Genomic DNA, 22959 nt, shown 5'->3' with positions numbered 1-22959 from the left:
ACTATGCCGTTGGATTCAGCCTGTTGTAGTTTTCCATGTTCATCTCATATTTCTCATGAAGAAAATTGCACGTAAGTAAAAATAAAATTTATTCCATTAAATTGTTCCCAATATATCAATTGCAATGGAACAAATTCTGTTTTCAAAACAAGTATTATAGCAGAACTGATTATATATAGAATTACTCATGTTTTGAAACCCATTCTATTAATTCATTTTTTGAGTTGGGACAAAAATTTGCTCATTTCTTTGGAGTTTGTAACATTTTGAACTATTATTTTCAATGTCAAGCTTCAGAATCTGCATTTAAGAAGCCTTGATTATAAGTCCTATATGTATCTCTTCTTTAAATGAGTGGAAAGTTACTAAAAGACAATTATCCTGCTATTTCAGACTGTTTCAGATCATATAATTTTCATTTCTCTTCCAGAGAGCAAATCTTAGAAATGGACAATACAAACGAATATATATTTAATAAGAGGTTATTTTTGGAACTCATGGTCTAGTGCCCTATCACTCACTCCTTGTGCAAATAAGAATCACAGAATCCTAAAGGGTTCCTTGGCTAACCTGCTTTAGTGTATTTATCTCCAAGTAGCAACCTTAATTATTGTCCCAAGCTTCTTATTCTCTGAATGGAAGATTTGTGATGTTTGAAACTTAGTACATAAAATAAAGAATCCTCCAGGCTGAAAATTGGCAGATGTCAATTCTTCACTGTCAAATGGGTGGAGAGAGGAAATTAAAGGAGGCCTTGATCATTTACTGCATCCACTTTATAGTTATCCACTATTCTTTAAAGGGTAAAAGGCGAACAGTAAACCAATTATTTTCATCAATTCATTTTAACAAGTAGGTAAATGTTGCTATACATAACAGAGATTTTATGGAACTCATTTTCTTCTATTCACAATTATCACTTCTTGACAGAATTTAAAGGTAGATTAGGAATATATACTGTCAACACCCTTCATTGTTCACAATGACTAAATTCAGGAAACACCAAAGTTCTTTATGATAGGTGCTTTGGAATTCCAGTTTGTTCTGTAATATGGTTATAAAAAAAGCAAATAAGACATCAAACATCAATATTCTGTATACATTTTATAATTGTTTTAGTTAAGGATCACGGGTAAACATTGTAAGGTTTTGGCACTTTTACAGTTTTTTTCTTCACACAGTAATCTAGCTTAAACAGCTATAAATTTGATATTTATCATTTACTCAAATATTATGGATTAAACTCCCCAAAATAGAAAATTTAAATTGCATCAAATCCAATATTGCTTTCCTATATAGGTTAGATGGAGTTTCAAATAGATAGGTGCTATAAATTGAATGCTCATGTTCCCCCAAAATTCATAACAGCCATGTACAGGATCTCCAGGAACATTGCAGATATCAGATAAACAAGCACACTCCAGCTGCTCCACACTGATGTGCAGGTGGAAGGGCATTTGCCGGGGGCATCCCCCCTTCTCCTACTCCTACTTGGCTCCTGCAAGCTGTGTAGCAGCAGACACTGGCTAGGAAATTCCTTGGCCTGGGCGCCTGACCGGATGTCCAGCAGGGCATTGCAAATATTCTTCAGTCTATCCTGTCTCACCTTAAATGTTCTCAGAGAAACCTTCTCTCATCCCGTAATCTTTTCATTTCGGGAACTTTTCCTTTAGAAGAATATATGATACCAAACATAAGAAAGCAACAGTTAGTTCTCTTTTATTCATCACTTTATACCTGACCCCCTAAACAGTACCTGGAACAGTAATTATTTGTTGAACTAATAGAATGGGGTCACTAATAATAGAATGGACTACTAGAAAGGCACATCCAGATTTCGCAGTGATATCAGTCATTCTATGATGCATGCTAGGATGGTTACTTGCTATGGACTGAATTGTGTCTGCAAAATTCATATGTAACCACCTTCCTCTCGATGTGACTATATCAGAGGTAGGGCTTTTAAAGAGATGATTAAGGTTAAATGAGGTACTAAGGGTGAAGCCATCATCTGATACAATTACCTTTCTTATAAGAAGAGACATCAGAGAGTTTGTTCTCTCCCTGCCTCCCTGCACACATGTCGAGGAAAGTCCATGTGAGCAAACAGCAAGAAGGCAGCCAGGAACAGAATTCTCACCAGAACTCAACCATGCTGGCACCCTGATCTCAGACTTCAAGCCTTCAGAACTGTGAAAAAATAAATTTCTGTTGTTAAAGCCACCCAGTATATGGTTATTTTGTTATGGCAGCCCAAATTGACGAAGACATTCCCTAATGTTCATGAAAATCCTCTAGGTTTTAGCAGATAGTATTTTGAAGATTATATTGGGTTGCGGATTTGAAGAGATTTTTATCTTTGGGAAAGTAGGTTAAACCTCCTCACCTATCAAATGATTTATAGAAGGATCATAAAGAAAATGAACACAAAATACACAAGGTGCTACTGTAATGAATATAAAAGAACTTAAAGCTTAATGAGCTGCATTCTACAGACATAAGAACTAGGTAAAGCCATTGATTTAATGGGAGATGTTAGTTCATAACCACCTAGGTACATTTTTTCCTCAAAATTAAAAATGAAGTCGTTATGTATATTTTCTCATTTTAGTTACAGAATAATGTTGAATCTTAAAACGTGCATTTGTCAGCTATGAATAGTTTTTAAAAGATAGTCAGAATAGGAAATGTCAGATGCAATATTTTGTAGTTTTAAGTAAGGTAACCTAAATGTACATGATATTTTGTATGGTATTTTGCTTTTGAATAATTTTCCAAATTTAAAGTGAATCGACATGTTCGGTGTTTAAATTCTAATGAATTCAGGAAGTTCTGATGAATACTGTTACTTTGTGTTATTCCTCACTTTCTTAAGCATACCCAGATGATGAAAAGGAATTATAAGTAATGTTTTGCATAAAAACATAAAAACATACAATTAATAAAATTAAATACTTTCTCAGTTACTTGTTTCTTAAGGTACATTTATAATAAAAGTTTGAGAAGGCTGGAATGTGTTATGTTGTATGTGTACAGGTGGTTTATTATAGTAATATGTTCATCTTTAAGCACATTAAATGATTTTAGTTTTGGTCAAGTGATATATTAACTGCATAACACAAAGGTGATGTTATTAAACTATTACAACCTAGAAAAAGGTTTAGAGTGCTGTATACAGTAATGATGTATGATTTGTTCTGGGTCTCCTGTCCTCAATTAATTACTGAACACATTGAAAAGTTAACTGACCAATGAAAGGGTTTTTTTGTTTTGTTTTGTTTTGCCAACATATTGCAGAATCATTGTACTAACATGGGTGCCCTAATTCATTATTTTAACCAAATGCAGATAACAGTTCAACAATGTAAGAGGAGTACATTCTACCTAAAAAGAAAGTAAAAGAAAGAACAAATGTACCTTGAAAGGATACAATGTCAAATGCTAGGGAAGGAACCATCTCACTGCTGTTACACCTACTTGTCCTTGTTGCCTAATTGATTAGAAAATTTAGATCTAATGAAAACTCAGTAAACACACAATGAACCCAAAGAGACTTTGCACTGCAGTTTAATACAGTAGAAAACTCTATTTTTCAAAAAAATGACATAATACTGGAAGCAATATTCACTATTTGAGTTACTTGCCCAACTGTGCGTTGCCTCACTGATTGTAAAAATACATATTCAGAGCCCCATAAAGAACACTCCTCTCATTTACCCTTTTTCATTTCTTCTGCTGTTTGCTTTCTACCACTTCATATATATGACACAGACAAATAGAGATAGAGATAGAAATAGAGATAGAAATATATCTTTTTTATTCAGCAGAGCTCAGATTTCTCTCCTCTACTATCAGATGCCTCTCTTACACACCTCAGATTACCTTTTAGTCTTTATTACTTACAATTTTCCTTCATATATCTCTTCTTCATTCTGTCCTCAGCTGAGGTCCTTAAAGGACTTGTGAAGAAATCTATTTAAATATGGATTGCTGGAGTAAGGCTACTTGCTACCTAAGGCTACCTTTATGCCGGGTTGACTTATACCATAGAGAAGGTGTTAAAAAGCAACTGTTATTAGAGTTTTGCATTTATAATATTTTTTCTATAATTTTTCTGATTTAGTTTTATGTCCATATTGATTTTTCTCTATACTTCAAGAATTTTCCTTATCTAGCGCTTGTTATGGTCTGTACTATCATCATGTTGCCTACTTGTCTATATACCCTAGCCTTTACATCAGTGGCCCTCAAAATTTCAAATGAATATACATAAAGTTTCCCTGCTGCACCTGTTAACATTCTGATTCCAGACACATTCCTAGCAATTCCGATCCTGTAACTCCTATATACTCAGTCTGTACTGACTATTGCTTAACAATTTTATTTCGATTAGGTCAACTTGGTCCTTTGAATTAGGAATAAAGAGAGACTCTCTGAACATTATCTAATCTCAGGGGAAGATGTGCTTATGTGAAAGACAAAAGTGACATTTATACATACTATATATTTTATATCATTGAATCCAAATAAATGTATACAATTATAGACCCTTAATAAACACATTTTCTTAAGAAATAATGGATACGTAGAAACTGAAATTGTGTCTCTGAACAGATGAAAAAACGTAAATCTAATCTGAAATAGACAATGATCTCATAAGATATAATACATTATAAAGAGAATGGGAGAAGGCTATTTCTATACCACAAGTTTTCTCAATATCCAAGTAGATTTATAGCGTTTTCCAACAATAAAAATGTTGAATATTATTTAAATACCAGAAATAAATGTAGAATAGCCAAATAAAATCCGTAGTATAAAGCAGTTGAGATATTAAAAAGTTAAAATAGTTGTTATACACTTGGATAAAATATCTGCATCTTCTTTCCATGTCATAAATGAGAACAAATTTTTGTAAAGAATATTTTTCCATATGAGGTTTCAGTTAGTCCCTTTTTTTTCTGCATAGCCTCCTATTGCTCCATTACAACTCTGACAATGTCCATTTAATTTGATGAACTAGTTTTTGTTCAATGCAAAGTAGCTAAAATGCCTAATCCTCTTAATGTGCTCTGAATTTATGGAAACTTCTAAAGAAATAGTGAATGAAGCCAGGGATATTCAGGTAGAGGAAAAAATGACAGTCTTTTAAATTCTGTTATTCACGAAGAGGAATTCTCTTTGTCATTTAAAAGAAATAATATGAGAAAATTATAATGCATAAAATGAGAAGTCTAGAAGGTATTCATTCAATTATTTTTTTCAAATATTAAGCAGCCACTATGAGTTAGCCACTGAAGGAGGCCCTAAGGATGCAAAAATGACTAAGATACAGTTCTATTTCTCATAGAATTCAAGTGTGTTAGAATGAACGGAAAAGTGAAAAGACAGATAAATAAATAGATATAAGATGAATATAAGTAGATGAAGGTAGATAGTTGGTAGAGCGATAGATTAGATGATAGATGATGATAGATAGATAGGTAGATAGATAGATAGATAGATAGATAGATAGATAGATAGATAGATATCAGTAAATACATATTTATTGTCAAAAGAAGTTGAAGGGACTCCTCCATTCAGATAGAGAGAACAGGCTCAGAAAGGCCTTTTCAAGTGATACTTGAGCTAAATTTTGAAGGATAAATAGGGACCACATGAGGTCCATGCACTTGAGTGTGAGGCAAGTACAATCATAGAGAAATGTGAAAAGCATGAAGCACAGATAAGCAAGTAGTTCAACATGGCTAGCATGTAGAGTATAAATGGCAGTAAAATAATCCTTTGTTTTTATCCTGTTTCTGACCTTGAAAAAAATACTTAGCTTTATTTGTCATACTCATGTCCTTCTCTGGAAAATGACGAGGATAAACAAACCCTTTAAACTTTCTTTCAGCTCCAATTTTTTATGATCTTATTAATTTCAAATATTTGCTAAAATTTCTACCACAGGCTAAAAACTGTTCACTTTATTCTTATAAAAATACATACTATATTTAATATATAATTATATATACATTTAGATAAAATACATCTATTAATTGTGTACTAATCATATTTAAAATATGTTAGATTATAATTAAAACATTATGTATGTGTGTGCATATCAACCATAGGCTAATCCTAGGCAGAATTTTAAGATCTGTTATACCATCCTTATTTTTTTCTTTTTCTTTTTTCTTTTTTTTTCTTTTCAGGTGAGGCAACCCTTGGTTGACCTCACAGATTGCAAGGACCTTGTCAGCTTACAATCCCTTATTTTTTATTTTTTACGCTTACAGCACCTGGTCTTCCTAGGTAGTCTCCCATCCAAGTACTAACCAGGCCCAATTCTGCTTAGCTTCTGAGATCAGACAGAATCGGGTTTGTTCAGGGTGGCATGGCCGTAGATTCATCCTTATTTTTTCTTATGCCTTTCATTCATTTTTCTCTTACTAATCAGAACTTGATGTTTTCCAGGTGCCACTCTCATAAAACTTCACTTTGATGTGCCACTCATAATATTATCCTCAAACTGGACCCTCTACCATAACATATATAGTCCAATCCAAGTCACTGCTAAATTAGTAACTAAGTCTTATCAACTAAATATAGCAATTATATTGATGAAGATTCTCTGCCAAGTGATTTAACAAGGGATTTCTGGAATAAACAATTAATTTATTCAATTGTATATTTGCCAGTGATGAAACCAGCCCTAGTAATAGGTGGTAGAAAACACTTAACATGTCAGTCTTTTCATAGATTTCCTCTTAGATTCCATAGAAATATCCATCTATCTAACTGAACAGAAAGTAAATCCTAATGTAAGTTACATTTAGATGACACAGAGGGTGTGAGGAGTAGGGATTGGAGGAAGGCAGTCAAAAGTCACAAACCACCAGTTATAAGATAAATAAGCACTAGAGATGTGATGTACAGCATGATGACTGTAGCTAACACTGCTTTATGATACGTATAGGAAAGTTATTAAGGGAGTAAGTCCCAGGACTTCTCATCACAAGATTTTTTTTTTCTTTTTATCATATACATATAAGATTATGGACATTAGCTTAACTTAAAGAAGTACTCTTTTCATGATACAAGCATACCTTGTTTTATTGTGCTGTCCTTTATTGCACTTTACAGATGTTTCTTTTCTTTTCTTTTTTTTTTTTTTAGAAGTTGAAGGCAAGACCTTCTATCAACAAAAAAGATTTGACTTACTTTAGTATGATACTTGCTTTGTTGCAGTGTTCCGGAACTGAGACTGCAGTATCTTCGAGGTAGGCCTATATATGTAAATCAAATCATCATGCTGTACATCTTGAACTTAAACAGTGATGTATGTCAATTATTTCTCCAACTGGGGAAAGAAGAAAGATGACAAAGGAAAGAAAGATCTGCAGAAGTCAAATCATCAGAATATTGAGATTGTGTTTTACCTCTAAATTTTAGTTCTGTTACCCCCAAAAATGTTAATTTACCTTCCAGATCTTTAGTTTCCTCATCTATTGAAGTGGAAATTTCAAAACAAACTGTAGATTTATTGTGCAAAATACATGAGAAAATGCATTGAAAACACTATATAAAATCTACAGTCCTATGCAAATGAGTTACTGTAATATTTGATAATAAATTATAGCATATATAAAAATTTAAGAACATTATGTAAAGAGATATAGGCAGAGAGACTATTTTATCTTTTGATTGGACAAAGATGTCATCTTAGAAAAAGTGTGCTTCGGATGATGAGCAGGTATAACCTCCTTGAGGGTAGTAGAATTTTGCCAAGGCCGGTCCTAGGGACAGCCTATGTGAGAAGAGGTGATTCCAGATGGATGCTAAGGAGAGAAAAAAAACAGCCTCTATTGAGGAACAAGAGCACACAAGGCCAAGAGGAGGTGCAAAGGGTTGGGATGACACAGAGAGGCCAGATTGTGTACTTGGAGATTGTGTGGAACAAACTGTACAAGGAGATTATCTAAAAGGAAAATAATGATGGGATTTTTAAAAGAGTTGCATGAATTTATGACCTACTAGTATATTATTATTTGCCAGAATGTAAACTGAAATTACTATTAATAATTTTATTAAAGTTAAATTTTGATACTTTACATTCTATCATACAATTATTTTGTTGTGATACATACTTTTATTTTTTATTGTTATAAACACAGGCTTTGATCACTGTGATATAGATAACTTAGTGGTTTTAGTCAGAAGAAATAAACCAACCTTCACAAATTAAAAAAGAAATCTCTAGGGCATTTGAAAACTAAATAGCAATTCTTCACTATGTAAGAAGAGAAGAAAGTACAAGATCTCTGTGTGTGTGTGTGTGTGTGTGTGTGTGTGTGTGTGTGTGTGTGTTTTAAAAGCAGCAGTAAAAATGCAACCTAAGAAAAAAATAAGAGTTTCTGACCTGGCATGTAAAGAGCTTGGAAGTTGTCATTCTATCTTAGGTAAAAATCTGAACAAACTAAAAAATCAACAACCCTTAGATCCATCAGAGAAGTGAAGTCACAGAGAAAATCACTGTCCCCCAAATTGAACAGATAATCAAATACAGAGAATTACAGCCTACTGGAGCAGAAACCCATGAGCAGAAACCTCCATGGGAACTAGTACTGGGACAAGAACCCTGAACAGCACTTGACAAATTGCTGAAGGCTTCATGTGGATAAATTAAGGAATTAAAGATTCCGGGGGACTCAGTCATAGGGATCTCCACCCACTTTTATTTACCTCCAGGACTCCTACAAGGTTCTCACAGTGTGTATCAAAGAAAAATTCACTCATGTTTCTAATGGGGAGAGGGGAAAGAACCATTATGAAATATGCCAGAGCATTCTGTTCTTAACAAGACCTGCCCTCAGGAGAAACTATTTTACCAGAGCACACCCTATTAGGATATTTTTTAGAACTTAACTAACTTGGGAGAAGGGAAATGCCAAAATTTAGCCTGCTGTAGCCTTCTGCATGCAGGAAGGAAACTACCCAACTCTAGCTCACTCTAACCATGGCTTTGTACCCAGCCATGAAGATTTAAGAAAGCCAAGGCTATGTGGGGAGGCCAGGTGGAAATGTTTTAACCTCTCGTTTAAATTCCCAGGCAACAGCCACTATCAATCACCAGTCATGTGACTCATTTCATATACCTAAGTGCCATTTTGGAAAAATGGAAGACATGGAATTCTGAAAATATTGACTACATATTCAGTTATCTAAAAGAATTATTTATAGTGAACGAAGACTATTTTAATCAAAAGATATTTAAAATGGCAGGGGCATATTTCTCCAATACAGAGCTCTGCGATATCTCACAAAAGAGATAAACTGAGCTCTGGAGAAAAGTTTTTTTTTTTTTTTTGCACATATCTGAGTTCATTTCAGTAGAGCTGCAATCCTAATGCAATTTTTAAATCCATACTTGGTTCAATGAAGATTCATAAATGTATTTTGCAAAAATATGCCTATATCTTATGATAGTCAAGATTTTATGGTTAATTAAATCATTACTGTGTTGCAATTATGCAACCTAAGATTAAAATATGGCTTTAGGTAAATACATATGCTCCATATTACATAAATAAGAAATCAAAGGCTAAGGACACTTACTGATCTGAGGAATATAAACAGTATATTAAGAACTGCATATTCTCATGGAAATAAATAATTGCTATTTCTTCTAATGAAGTGTGGGAAATATCCGGAAGAATATAATAGCCCATAACACACAGAAATAAAAATATTGAAAAGGGCTTCTTGTGAATTCCTAAATAGTTTTAAAGTTCTTTGATGGAAGAAAAAAGAAGAAAAAAGAATTGATCTCCCATTTCTTGTATAAGTTAAAATACTCATTTCCTGTTGAGTTGGAAATATAAAGATTGCCTCTATACAGTCTCTCTTTTCTTAATATCTGCCTATCTCCCTTTTGCTCCTGCCTTTTACCTAATTTGTGGACCATCATTGTCTTCTTCTATTACTGTTTCAAGCTTGTTTTGAAACAGGGCAAAGTATATAGGTTAACCAGAATAACTTGTGTACAAATAATCTCAGATTACGTTCACGTAAGAAATTCTAAACTCCTAATGCCTTCCATTAATAATAAAATTAATAAGAGGGTGATGAGTTTCAGGAATAGCTAAACAGTTGCACCTTATTATTTAAAGAAGAAAGTAAGTGTATAAGGAGGAAGGAAACTTGGCTTGCTTTAACATGGACACTCAGATTTTAGATTGTGAAGAAAAAGAGAGTATTATACTGAAGTGAACAGTTTCATTGGCCTCCAAATCTCTGAGCACCCCTCTGTGTGCTTGAGATACTTCAACTTCCTTGTACTTCTTCTTACATCCCTGTGTATGTGGAACTTTCGTTAACTTGAGGAATGCTACAAGGATGAGTTTTTCTTTTTTTTTTTATCATTATATAGTCTTTAGGATGCATTGCATTTCGTAATCTCTAAATTCAGACTGTAAAGAAGAAAAGAACAATCAAGAAAACTGCCGAACTTAAAAAAAAAAAAAACTGATTAGCAAACAGTTGTAAATGGGTTTATTTACTTCAGGACCCTTGATTTCTTCCTGTTGTTCTTTAGTTTCTTTACACTGATTTCTACATCCATCATATTTCATTTCTCTGAAATCAGCTTATGCACTTAATGGTCCAGGCTGGGCAATCAATGTTGATTGAAATCAACTTCAAATTGATGCAAAAGGTCCTCTGTTGCTCCAGAAACCAGCTGTGTAAATCTCAGAGAAAGATAACTGTCAGCTTTTTCCTTAATTATGTATTTCTACATTTTCTTAAGCTTACTGCTGTTATAATGACCCAGTACGCACTTGTAGCTTGAAAAGGAATCACTGGGTAAATACCAAAGGTTGTATCTTCAAATCCTACCACTCTGACTTGATGTTTGACAAAAGAATTTATCTCTGGCTGGTTAGCCTCTTAGAAATGACTTGATTTCTTGAAAACAAAGGACAGGGTGCATATCATTGTGGTGCTTATTGAGAATATGCTGTTTCCAGGGATAACTCAGTGGAGACAACGCTTTTTTGTCTTGCTGTGGAAGAGGGCCGTTTCCTCAAAATCTTCCAACTTAACATGCCTCTATTTTCAACTTGATGTTGGTTTGACAGAAAGAAGTTTCACAGTGGTGAGAGACAAGATTGTTTTATTTCTCTCACAACAGGGTACCTACGTTTGGCTTTCAGAATTGAAACTAGGGAAGCCGCATTATAACCCTTTCACTTTGTGGCCCTGGGTGAATATAAACCATCATTTATTTCCGTGAGAGAGCTTCTGCATTGTCTCTCCTCCTCTTCTAGCCTTAGCCTGCATGAAATTCCTCACTTTTGTTATCAAAAAAAAAAAAAAGTGACGAAAACTCTAAATAAAATATAACAGTTATTTGTCTCTATAGTTTTAGTTCAACTTCATAAAGCATGGTCTTGGCTTTATGTAGTATATTTTTGAATACATCTTGTATTTTATAGTAGTGTTAGGTTCACAGCAAAATTGAGCAGAAGGTATAGAGATTTCCTATAATATTCCCTATCCCCACATGTGCACAGGCTTTTCCATGTCAAAGTCCCCACTAGAGTGGTACACTTGTTACAACTTATCAACCTACATTAACATATCACTATCACAAAAAATCCATAGTTTATATTAGAGTTCTCTTTGTGTTGTATAGTCTGAGTTTTGACAAATGTATAAGGACTTGCATCCACCGGTATAGTATTATACAGAATAGTTCTACCTCAAAAAAATGCTCTGTGTGCCACCCATTTATTCCTCCCTTCTCTCTAACACCTGGTAACCACAGTAAAAGTAATTCTTTTACTGACGAAATTGTTTTGCAAGATGTCATATATTTTGAATCATACAGAAGCCTTTTTTCAGATTATGTTCTTTCACTTCAAAATATGCATTTAAGGTTTATCCATGTTCTTTCATACACACATTCTTATTTTGTTGCTGTCACAAATTATAACTCTATACATTACTTTTACATTATCACAAATTTATAACTATGGGTTTATGTATGTCTTTTAAATCATGCTAAAGATAAAAAGAAGAGTTACAAACTAAAAGCACACTTTAAATTTACTATGTAGTTACTTTTACCAGAATTCTTTATTTATTCACGTGGTTTCAGGTTACTGTCTTTCATCTCAGCCTGAAGGACTCTCTTTAGTATTTCCTGTAAGGTAAATCTACTTGCAAAGAACTCCATTAGCTTTATTTTAGGTGGTGGGGGGTTAATTTCTCCTTCATTTTTGAAGGATAGTTTAGCCATATACAGAATTCTTGCTTGACAGTTTTTCTCCTCTTTTCTTTCAACACTTAAAAAATGCTATTCCATTGTCTTCTGCCCTCTATGGCTTCCAATAAATCTGCTGTTAATATTATTGAGGATTCTTTGTATGTGATGAGTTATTATTCTCATAGTGCTTTCAAGATTCTCCTTTCATCCTTGACTTCCAGTATTTTCATTATAACATGCCTTGGTATAAATTTATTTGTATTTATCCTTCTTGGAGTTCATTTAGCTTCCACAAATAATAGATACATGTCTTCAATCAAATTTGGGATGTTTTTAGTCATCTTTTCATCAAATATTCTCTCTTCCTCATTTCTCTCTTTCTGAGATTTTTGGTTATGTTACTTTTGACTATCTGTTCATGATTTTCATTTTTTATTTCTGTTTCTAAGACTGAATAATTTTGATTGACCTTTCTTGAAGTCACTTGTTTTTTCTTCTGTGTGCTCATATCTGCTACTGAAATCTTCTAGTGATTTCATTTCAGTTATCAAACTTTTTAGCCCCAGGACTCTGGTTCTCTGTTATAATTTATTTCTCTTTATGCTCTATTTTTTTTGTATATTTTTGTCCTGGTTTTCTATATATCTTTATCTAGAGTCTCCTTAGTTCTTTGAACATATTTAAGACAGTTGATTTAAAGGCTTTATCTAGTAATTTTAATATCTGTCCTTCTTCAGGAATAGTTTCTGTTACTTTGTCCCATGAATAGGTCATACGTTCTTTATTCTTTGCATGTTTCATATTTATTTTTGTTTAAAATTAAACATTTGAATATTATATGGTGACTTTAGAAATCATATTCTCCTCTATTCCGTGTTTGGTTTTTGTTGGTTGCTATAGGTTGTGGCTGTATCTTTAACTAATTTTAATAAGGCATTTTTGTAAAGTCTATATTCTTTGCCATGTGTGGTCTCTGAAGTAGCTTCCTTTGTCCTTTTTCAACTAGTATTTTTACAGCATTTTTATTGGATTCCAAAAGTTGAGAGAGTAAAAGAGATAAAATGAGAATGAGAGAGGAGTGGAGCAGAGAAGAGGTAGAAAGGAAAAGAGAGCAAGGAAAGGGGTAGAAGAGAGAGAGAGAGAGAATAACACACAAAAAAAAAGTTTGACAGAACTTAAATACCTGGAGCAAAATTGAAAGGAAGGATAAGAAAATACTCTCACAGCTTTTGCAAATTGGCTCTGTGTTGGGACACGCCTTCAGCGCTTAGCCAAGCCTATTAAAATTCTGCCTTAGTCTTCATTTTCTGCTTGCATTGAGTCTAGAGATCAGCTTAGGGTCTTCTCAACATTTCTAACACATGTACTGTTTTCTTCCATTTCAGTTACCTGTGGTCAACTGTAGTAAGAAAATATTAAATGGAAAATTCTAGAAATAAACAATACATAAATTTTAAATTGCTCATGATTCTGAGTAGTATGATGAAATCTCGAGCCATCCTGCTTCATGTCCTCCCTGGGAAATGAATCATCCCTTTCTTTGTCCAATGTATCCATGCTGTACATGCTACCCACTCATCAGTCACTTAGTAGCCATCACAACTATCCTATCAACTGTTGTGGTATTGCAGTGCTTGTGTTCGAGCGTTAGGTGAATTGACATGTCTAAATTGTCCCAGCCTGAGTGAATGTGGATATGCATGTGAGTGTTCTCAGGGACAGAAGGGCATCCTGTACAGGGTTAGTTTCTTCTGCCTGGTGCCCTGAACTGCTGAGATGGGCTTCAGTCACCTGTGACCCTGAACTAAATAAAGCAGGTTGGAAAATAATGATCTGATTTGTCTTTATTAATCTTTCTTATGTATGTATAGCTCACGTGTATTTCAATGCTTAATACTAGAAGTGTGTTGGGATTTTATTTAGAAATTTGAAGATGTTTTTGTGATCAGAGATATACCATAGGAACTTAACTTTTGTTTATATCAATTAGCCTGTGGTAAAATATTTCATTTCCCTTAAAGTCAAAGTTTCCAAGAACCTATAGATGATATTAAGTGAGGACTTACTGTATGTTATATATACACACTATTCAAGTACTTTGCTCATCAACTAGAACCAATTCAAATATTTCAGTAGAATTTTCTTCATAATTGTTTTACTATTTTAAAATTACATGAATCAAAATGCTGAATCTCTGAATATCATAACTCTAAATAAGTTGCCTTCAGATAAATTAAACTTGATTATTTTGAAAAGGCAAATATATTCATAATAGAGAGCATTTACATTGCCACATTTAAAAACAAGATTCGGACTCAACTAGTTATCTTTACAGGTGTTTGGAACTAAGGTCTATAAACTCAGGAGTGGTGTTACGGCAAAGTTTTGCTAAGATCACCAAGAAGCAAGAAAAGCTAATATGCAAATGAATTTGTAGACTGAAAAAAAGCCAAAAAGCAGAAAGAAAGTACATCTGATATTCTAATGACTTTCTATCTAGATTAAGTGTATCTTGAAGAATGACTCACCCCATCCTTGTATTCCAGGAAATAGCTCTCTGTCCATCTGGTAACTATTATGGTTTTTGTTTAAATAAGCTTCTATATGTTTCTCTAATATTTAATCAAAAGAATTGTAATAAGATATAGTGCTTTTCAAAGTACTAAATTACGACTGGCCAGAGAAACTTTTGCTTATCTGTGTGCTCTGTGATTTGACCTCCAGGTTTCTAGGGCACTCTCTTCTTTCAGGAAGATTCAGCTAGTTTGAATCATCAACTGTGAGAGAACCTCAGATTTATTTCAGATACTAAAAAAGGTTATGATCTAAAATAAAATAATAGGACAACTTGTATTTTGAGTAGCTATAGAATTGCTAATGAAGGCTCAAAGGCTATTTTTTTTCTCATCTAATTCAGTAATAAAATGATGATCCAAGGGAAAAGGAAAAGTATGGAAATATACTCTGAGTGCATATTAGTAAATCGAGAAGAGTATGTATTAACTCAAGGTCTAAAGGATACACTCCTGTATATACTGTTTCAATTGGAAATCTTGAGTTTTCTTTGTCATTTCATAGGGCTACCAGATGACCGAGTAACTGGAAGAAAATTTCATGCTACTGTTTTTGATCACAGTAAGAAAGAAAACAATAAAGACATCAACAATACATAGTACTGAATTACATCTTTATAGAGTGGATAATAGAGATGATTTGAAACAGCCATTGACTTTTTCTGCACCCAGAACCTAGAGTAAATATATAATTTAATCTTGGCCTATGAATTGAAGGCATTTTTTGAGATTTATGGCATCATTCATGTTACTAAAGATAAGGCCTGTCCCAGGTTTCAGGTTTTAAAGCTCAGTTATTAAATTTGGCTTCAAGATAAAACGTGGTGCGGTAAATGCGAGTGATTGAGAGGTTGGGGATGAAGGTTGGATCTCCAGTTACAGAACTGAAAAAAATCAAAATGTAGAACAACAAAAAAAATTGTGGCTACCTTCAGGTAGACAGTGCCACTTAGCAAATATGACCTTCAAATTGTGACTCCAACTGTCTCCTTCTTAATATATTTTGTGAATCTCTTTTACTTTATGTTAGCAGAATGATTGTTTGGGGTTCATGTGGAGTATTCAACAGAGAAATAAACAGTTACTGGAAAAGAGCAACTTTTTTCATTTCCTTGATGAGTTTTTTTGAGGCATGTTCGTTTTTGTTCATCAGCTGTTTATTAAATACTTAATACCCGTCCAATATAGATTTTTTTTTTTGTGACAGGAAACTCTCCAGTCCATATAAAAAACATACTAGTCTGCTATATGGAAATACATTTTTGACAAGTGAATAAATTCTATTCTTAAAGGCATCGTGAAAAAGGAGTATCTTACAGAAAATCCACCCAATGCTCTCAAGAGTATTTAAAGAAATAAAAACATCATGGGTGGAAGATTTCTCTCAAATTAATGAAATAATATATATATTCTATAAAAATAAGTAAGCATATTTTTAATACCACTGAGATTCATTGTATTATGCTAAAGCATAATAATTAACTCTGTATGAATATAGTACACATTTGTCACAGAAAATTGTCACAAAGCCTAAACACTGTAGATTGTTTTGAGAGAGTAATTTATCGAGATGGAAAGGTGATAGAGATGATGGACATAAGAAAAAAAAATATTTTTGTTTTAGTTTGTTTGGCTTTGCGGTGGTGGTGGGCATGGGGATACTGAATAATAGAAGAAGCTATCTCTCCCAGGTATGTAGGTGTGTTCACCAACCTGGAAGCTCTCTGAGCCCCATAATATTGGAATTTTCATGGAGGCTTCATTATGTAGGTATGATTGATCATTAACTCCATTTCCAGCCCATCTCCATTCTCTAGAGATGTGGGGGCCAAAAATTCCAAGCTTCTAATTATGACTTGATCTTTCTGGTGACCAGTCCCCATCCAGGAGCCATTCGGGAGCCCACCTAGAGTCACCTCTTTGGAATAAACCACGCTTCTAGTGCTCTTATCACTTAGGAATTTACAGGGATTTCAGGAACTCTTGTCAGGTAGGTGTGGGGATGGGGAGAGGGGAGCAAAGACAGATATATTTTTCACATATGCCATTATGCACATATTAATGTACTGATGGTAGTGATGGAGAGGACACGTAATCTGATGTTTTATAGCTTATAGTAGAATGTAAGAATACCCTTAATTTGCCTAAAATATATTTAAACTTGAATTATGAACAAAATCTTATAAGTTCTTTAAATTCTAACTCAAGCTCTATCTCTGCTTCCCAGACAACTTGACCCATGGAGACATTTTCCTTTGAATTCTTCAGTATTTACTGTCTTTATCATTATTTGATAATCAGTATATACTATCTTATGCTAGAAATGACCTTCATTGAATTTTTGTTTCATTGTCCCTACTTATACAATGTGATGTATCACCTCTTTGTAATCACATGGTTTCATATTTATACCATACCTGTACCTTAATATTTTGCACATCAAATAGGAATTGCTTTATGAATACATAAAATAATTGATTTCCTTTTTCCTTCAACTGAAGTTTTGGCAGGATAGATGACTCCTAAAGTCCTTTCCCTCTTTAATTTTATTATAACTTCACAGGAGAGTAATTGTAGGTTTTGATAAATGTTAATTATTCTAATTTTCTGGAGAAGCAGTTAACCTTGAAATTAGACTAAATTGTACACAAACCATGAATTTTGTATTTGTTGTCATATTGCATGAATAGCTTGGGGATCAATTTGTGAATTTACAGATACTTCTTTATCTGGAATAGTATGTATTTACATAATGTTAATCAGATTCTGGTTCCATAATATTAGTGCAATTTATCTCCCTAATATAACTTCCTCTACCGATAGTTCCATGATGTGATAAACCTACCACATCAGCTTAGAAATGTTTTACTCCCAAAAAACAAAATACGTGTCTCACATAGTAACACATAGTGCCTGGACAATTAATCTTTAATAAACATTTTTTTAATAACAAGGAAGGAAAGAAGAAAGAAAAGAAAGGAAGAGAAAAAGTAACAAGGAAGAAAAGATTGAAGGCTAGATTTAAAGGAGAAAGGAAGGAAGGAAAGAAGAAAGTGTTAAAGAAGAGAATTTATTAGTGACATTTGTTAAAGATGATAAGGCAGACTTTATTCAGGGAGACCATCAGGATAAGTGTAGGGACCACTGTAATGGGATTTTGCAGTAGGGAAGAGAGATTGCATTCAGCTCTGAATACAGAAGAGGGAATTTATAACTAAGGATCTGGGGTGGAGTTAAGGTGTTCATTGAATAGAAAATTAGTTAAGAGGAAATATTAAGGGTAAGGGGTGGATTCTGGCTAAACAGATCCAGCAGGATTCTTGCTGAGGGCAGGTCAGGATAATCAGATATCACCTGGAGGATGGTGGAAGATGAGAAATCTGATCAGATATCAAGAATGATCAGTTATTCAGAGAGAGGAATTCTGGCTAAACTGACTTAGCAAGATTCTTGCTGAAATTGGACAATACAGAGGAAAGTAGAGAAGTCCAAAAGTTGAGGCCTTGTTGCAAAAGAGTTCAGAACCTGAATAGAATTTGGTCAAGGATAAAATTTTTGTTCCAAGAAAAAGGAAGGAACACATATATAATTATGAAGCTTCTTTACAAATGGCATCCATGAGGTGTATAATCTTCCCAGAAGCAAAAAGCTGCTTTAAAAGAAAAGTCCAAATTGAGCAATTTTAAATTTGAGGATATTTGTAGCACCATGATTTTGTGATTTTTGTTTTGCTAGCAAAAATTTCCAATGAACTTGCACCTGCAAAATTGCAAACTGCAAAACATGTTCAGCATGTCATTCTGTGTGTACAAAGGAGCAGGTTACACATCTAAGTAATTTTAAGTTTTAAAGATATTATCATTAATATTCTAACTGTCTTGAAAGGCATAAAAATCTGACTTGGAGTTCTGGGGTCTGGAAAAGTGCTGTGTGCATGTTGTTTTCTTTGATAGGCTTTCTACCAGTTATTTCTATCAGCATACTTGTACTCCAAAATTGAAAAAAAAAAATCAGAAATTAGAATTTCCTTTGGAGTTTTATTTTTAACCAGAATATAGTTTATTTTTCTTAATATTAAACATTTACCTCTAGTAAAAACTTCACTAAAGGTACTTCCATGAACCTAGCATCTATCTTCTATAATAGCTGAGACACTGGGAGCAAGCACAGAGCTATTATATTATTGATTCTTTGCCAAGTTTCTCGGAAGGGTTAGCATGTAGAAGCCCTGGCCTTTGGATTACAAATGAATTATATGCTCTGTCGTGTGCATTTTTATTTAACTCACTCCACTAATAGGTCACTTCTCAGGCAAACAGCACCAAAAGCACTGTAGACATTACTGTAATGTTTTATCTTCCCCAAAGCCCATGGAACTGGCCTAGATGGCCAGAATATTTATAGAATATTACAGCATCCCTCTGAATTCTAATTCTATTTCTTCCTGATTTTTACTAACTAATGTAATTATTTTTTGCATAGCAGAGGGATATGGATAACAGATGTGCAGAATACTTTAAATACAGTAATGTCCAATATATTTTTGCATATGTGTATTTCCTTTTCTGCATTTGTTTTCAGGTGTTCTTCCTTTCCATTGCACTGAAATGGATACTTCTATCTGTGAAATATATGAATAATCATATGGTACCGTGTTATTTTATCTATTAATTCCTAGTGTAACTGCTGTCAAAAGTTAGAATAAAAACAGTGAAGACTCTGCCTTGCTGAGGCACAGATGGAAATGAATTTTTATTACCAGGAAACAAGAAGACAAACTTTGCTTTTGGATCTGTATGAACATGTATAATATATAGAATTAGTAGGAAGTTTGCCTTTATTATAAATGATAGTATGCTGAGTCACTGCCAGAATGGAAAATGGGAGATTTTTGTTGCTAAGTCTGTCTTTGGTAAAATTTAATGATATAATCAAACAGAATTATGCTCTCATAGATAGAGACTTATGTTGCCTTCTGGTCTAATGCATTTTGTAAGTTTTCAGAGATTTCTTTTAACCAACTTTTTAGGTCGATGGTTTCTTAAAAACAACTGGTAAGTAGGAGAATATGTGAAGACCATACATTTTCTGTATCGGTTTGAATTTGTGCTCACTTATCCTCCCTTGACATAGGCTAAATAGTGTGAATTAGCCTACTTGTGTTATTGTTACAGTAATATATATAATATATACATATGGTATATAGTTTAGAATATATACTATATATAATTCATATAATATACTATATGATATATAGTATATAATAATAATACACACACAAATAAGCCGAAGAGGAGAGAAAAATCTTTGATGGTGTAATGCATATGGGTAGCGTCATGAACTGAATTGTGTCCCCTCTCCCCCGCCCCCCAAAAATTCATATGTTGAGATTCTAACCTCCAGTACTCAAAGTGTGACCTTTTTTGGATAAGATCTTTACAGAGGTTATTAGAGTGAGCCTCTTGTGGGTTCCTGAACCCAATTCTAACAGAGGTGGAGTAGGGTGGCTCTTCCCACCAACAAGCAAGTCTCTGGACATAATCTGGGTGTCCTACAATTCAACTAAATTCTGACACTATTTACTCAGAGATAGCATCAGATCTCACAGGCAAAAAGTTCAGTCCTAAGGGACTCCTTCCTCCCTACTTCAGACTCCAGTCACAAGCCCACGTTGTTACCTGTGCTTCTGACTGGATATAGAAGGGGGTTCCCACGACCCCCTCCTTGGACTTCAGATGTTGATTACAAGTCCAGGTTACCTGTACTTATGACTGACCGGCTATAAATCAGAGGTTTCCACGACCCCCTTCTTCCTTGGGTTCAAGGAATTTGCTATAGCGGTTCACAGAACTTAGAGAAACATTTTACTTATTAGATCACTGGTTTATTATAAAAGGGTACAACTCGGGAACAGCTAAATGGAAGAGATGTATAGGGCAAGGTGTGGGAAAAGGGTATAGAACTTTCATGCCCTCTCTGAACAATCCGCTTTCCCAAATCTCCACGTGTTCACCAACCTAGAAGCTCTCTGACTCTCTCCTTTTGAGGTTTTATGGAGGCTTCATTATATAGCCACAGTTGATTAAATCATTGGCCATTGGTGACTGGATTCGATCTCCAGCTTCTCTCTCCTTGAGGTAGAAGGGTGGGACTGAAATTCCAACCCTCTAATCACATGGTTGTTTCCACTGGCAACCAGCCCCCATCCTTTGGTGAACTCTAGAAGTCACCTCATTAATATAATGAAACACACCACTGTTGCTTTTATCACTTAGGGAGCTCCAAAGGTTTTAGGAGCTCTGTGCTAGAAATGGGACAAAGACAAACTATATATTTCTTTTTGTAACTCACAATATCACAGGGCCCTAAACCCAGTATGACTGGTGTCCTTATAAGAAGGGGAACTTTGGACACTGACATACATACAGAAAAGATGATGTGAAAAGAAATAAGGAAAAGACAGCCATCTATAAGCCAAAGAGAGAAGCCAGGAACAGGTTCCTTCCTCACAACCCTTAGAAGGAACCAGTCCTGACGACACCTTGATTTGGGAATTCTAAACTCCAGAACTGTCAGATAACAAATTTCTACTGCTTAAGCCACCCAGTCTGTGATACTTTGTTACAATCATCTTAGGAAACAAATACAGCATCACTTGGAAATAATGCTACCTTGTAGCTGGTATCAATATGTAAGAAAAAATTACAAACTTTTCTCAAATTCTAGGAGTTTATAATTCAAAAATAGGTAATTTTACATACAATTATAAGAGTATTATTATCTGTTCAAAAATTTCATTTTAAAGTTAAAATCCCGAGTGCTGTAATAATATACTCTGTGACTCATATTCCATGACTGAAAGTAATTCTTTGAAAAATAAATTTTTTTAATGTTCCTGCATTTTTAGTTATTTCTTTACAAATAGATTTTCTACTATTCCATTTCATTACATGTAAGGAGAGAATTTTATATTATTAATCATATGTCTTAAAAAAACACATTTTAGGGTTTACTTTAATTTCCTGTGTTGAACAGCCTCGGAAAATCATTTCTGAAATTTCTACTGTTACCTATAAGCATATGTTTTAGCATACTGGCAATGAAAACAAAGTCAACTTAATGGAACATAATATTAGATATAAAATGCTAGTAATTTTGCTAGGTATAGATGAAAATAAATAATTTTAAATTATGCGTAATTCATCATATGTAAGCTCAAATTTAAGTGAGGGAAGCCTGAGCTTCTTAGGTATACCCTGTAAATTAGACATAGCCATTAACAAAGACCTTTCTGGAGGTCTTTTAGGCAGGACTACAATGTATTCTCATCATTATCAGATGTGCAGGGTATTGAATGCTTAGTGAGCTTACTGACCTGCTGTCCGTACTGAAATAAAACGCTAAGTATCTATCTTTCTCTATTTGTTTTTAATTTAAACAATAAGAATGTTTTTCTCAGGTATGTTGAGAGAACAAGTTACTTTTTTATACACTCATGTTTTGCTCATCATTAAGAACTGTTGAATAAAGGCAAAATATTATTATCATTGTTACATTAATATAATTTTGATCTAAATCAGACTAATAAAACTTTCTGCATTGATAGAAATACTCTTTTTCTATTGAGCAATTGAAATGTGAGTAGTGTAACAAAGGAACTGAATTAAACCCACACATATGGGGTTCATTGATGTTTGAAGAGAGAGCCAGAAATACTCAATGGGGAAAGAATAGTCTTTTTAATAAATGATATTAAGAAACTGGGTAATCACATACAGAATTAAATTGGACTCCCATCTTAACCTTACTCAAATTTTAAAATAAAATAGGTGAAAGACTTAAATGTAAGATCTGAAATTTTAAACTGCTAGAAAAAAAACATAGGAGAAAGCCTTCTTGACTTTGGTCTTGGCAATAATTTTTTTGGATATGACACCAAAAGCACATGCAACAAAAGCAAAATTAAATAAATGAGACTTCGTCAAACTAAGAAACTTCTGCAAAAAGGAACAGTCAGCAAATGAAAACAAAATTGGAGAAAATATTTGCAAACCGTATATCTGGTAAGGATTAAAAATCAATACATACAACTCAATAGCAAAAAACAGAACTCTATCAAAAATGAGCAAAGGC

General features: G+C 33.7%; 1 pseudogene; it reads right to left on the bottom strand.

The window, feature by feature from the left end:
• Nucleotides 1–6272: 6272 nt before the first annotated feature.
• Nucleotides 6273–6391, bottom strand: LOC120612635 (uncharacterized; annotated as a pseudogene).
• Nucleotides 6392–22959: the final 16568 nt, after the last annotated feature.

Source organism: Pteropus medius, unplaced genomic scaffold (genome assembly GCF_902729225.1).
Source record: "Pteropus medius unplaced genomic scaffold, Ma_sr-lr_union100, whole genome shotgun sequence".
Classification (NCBI taxonomy): Eukaryota; Metazoa; Chordata; class Mammalia; order Chiroptera; family Pteropodidae; genus Pteropus; species Pteropus medius.
This window is presented reverse-complemented; position numbering and strand designations above follow the sequence as displayed.